This window comes from Semicossyphus pulcher, unplaced genomic scaffold (assembly GCF_022749685.1).
Source record: "Semicossyphus pulcher isolate SPU_LCO1_2020_fin unplaced genomic scaffold, fSemPul1.0.p SCAF_10, whole genome shotgun sequence".
In the NCBI taxonomy this organism is placed as follows: Eukaryota; Metazoa; Chordata; class Actinopteri; order Labriformes; family Labridae; genus Semicossyphus; species Semicossyphus pulcher.
In genome coordinates this window covers 30,808,488-30,810,460 of record NW_027211604.1, presented here as the reverse complement: position 1 = coordinate 30,810,460, position 1,973 = coordinate 30,808,488, and the positions used below count along the sequence as shown (strand labels likewise).

At 47.1% G+C, this 1,973-nt stretch overlaps 1 pseudogene; it reads right to left on the bottom strand.

Annotated features, from left to right (window-relative positions):
* Positions 1-222: 222 nt before the first annotated feature.
* On the bottom strand, positions 223-1,703 carry LOC138594351 (C-X-C chemokine receptor type 2-like; annotated as a pseudogene).
* Between the last annotated feature and the right edge of the window lie 270 nt (positions 1,704-1,973).

Genomic DNA, 1,973 nt, shown 5'->3' with positions numbered 1-1,973 from the left:
GTAACAGATTCTGTATCACCATGACACAGTGTCAAAAAGATGATGTAGCACACACACACACACACACACACACACACACACACACACACACACACACACACACACACACTTTGGCTGCAGTCAGCGTGCAGATCAGTCAGCTGCAGGTCAGGTGTTGAGGAGTAGAGCAGGGATGATAAGTGGTGAAGGCTGGCAGTGTGTCTGGTGATTAGCCTGGCATGGTTAGCACCGCACCGTCACAGGCTTTTCTCCCATGCCAAAGCGAGCATCACACACATGATGAGCGAGCGAGGGGAGCTGGAGACAGCAGCGACTGGGAGATGAGACTCTGCAGAGAGACACAGACACAACAGCAACACAGACAGAGGCCAGGAGGCCACCTGTCAATCAAAGCTGAGTCATGAACGGGACAGGCTGAAGTGTCACACAGCTGAATATGAACTCACAGCTGTGTGTGTGTTTAATATGTGTGTGTGTTTCTGCAAAGCTGCACGCTGCCTGTCGCTGTTGAGATTGATTACATCATAATCGACATGTGAGAGATGAAAAATGACCTCATGTGATACAAGTGATGAGTGCTGCCAGCGTCAAGGCGTCATCGACCCGACTCTCTCCTCGTCACTACCTGCTGCTCACCTTCATTCAGCTCCAGTGAGGTGTGTGAATAAAACAGCTTGTGATACTTATCAGACGTCCCTCTGACCTTATCAATGAGTCAGATCCTTTCTGAGAACACGTCTGTAACAAGGTGTTCAATCAGTCTTTAAGATCTTAATGAGGCCAACACCTGGTCACATTCAGGATCACCTCCACCCTGTAGAGAGTTTCACACGTCTCCACTTTAAGTGATCCGCCTCTGAAGATGTGTCAACCAGCACAGTGATGATGTACGGCAGCCAGCACAGGACAAATGCTGACACCACTGCCAGGATGACGCGCATGGCCTCATGCTTCTGTTGATTTGGTGCATGATACAGTGTCACATAGTCCAGCCGTAGCAGAAGGCCATCACCATCAGTAGCAGGAAAGAGCCCACTGCATGGCGCAGAACACGGAAGCTAACACGCCAGTTGTCGCTGCTTTCACCAGTTAGGTTTTCATAGCAAATGTTATGGCCCAGCTCTTCAGCATGCAAGCTCTCCCTCTGAATAACGACAGGTAAGGACAGCAATCCAGCCACCAGCCACACCGCACAGCAAACCACTTTCACAAGTCAGAGTGAAGAGAAGGTCTGCGGTCGCTAGGTGCATCAGGCAGATATCTGGGCTTGCTCTACTTTTCTTCATACGGCAAACAACATAGAAAACTACACTGTTGCCCAACAAACTGCAGACAGGATGAAGCAGGAGATGGTAATGCCCACGCTGTAAAATCTGGGCACAGTCACGCTGCAGGGAGTTGATGTTTCATCCTCATACACAGGAAAGGTACAACTGAGAAGAGAAGTGAAGTAACTCTCATTGAAGACGAATCCCTCCACCGAGACAAAAACAGAATCATTACAGTTTTTAAAAGTTGTAATTTAGTGGCAGAATAGCTTTCAGTGAAATAAACAAATACTGTTAAAGCTGCACAAGGCACGGTGTAGTGAATTTTATAACCTTAATCACAGAGATGAACTTAATATCAGTCTTTGTCCTGTACAGGAGACTGTCCCTGGACCTCATGAAGAGCTCTGCACCCTCCACCCACCTGCTGTTCATGAGCCCACCATGTTCCCTTCAGCTCCATTCAGCTGCAGTTTGTCCTTGATGACGACATTCAGAGAACTAATAATGGTGATAATTCACTGCTGAGTGATAAGAATGAAATAGTGTTTCATGTGAACATTGGACCAAAGCATGCCAGGCTGTATGAAATGATTCAGAGCGACATTAATCATGATTAATAACTACATCTGTCAGAGTGTTTGAGCTGTTTCTCTGCTTTGTTTGAGAATCACAGCAAATGAATTCAGCCTGAGCAAAAAGAAA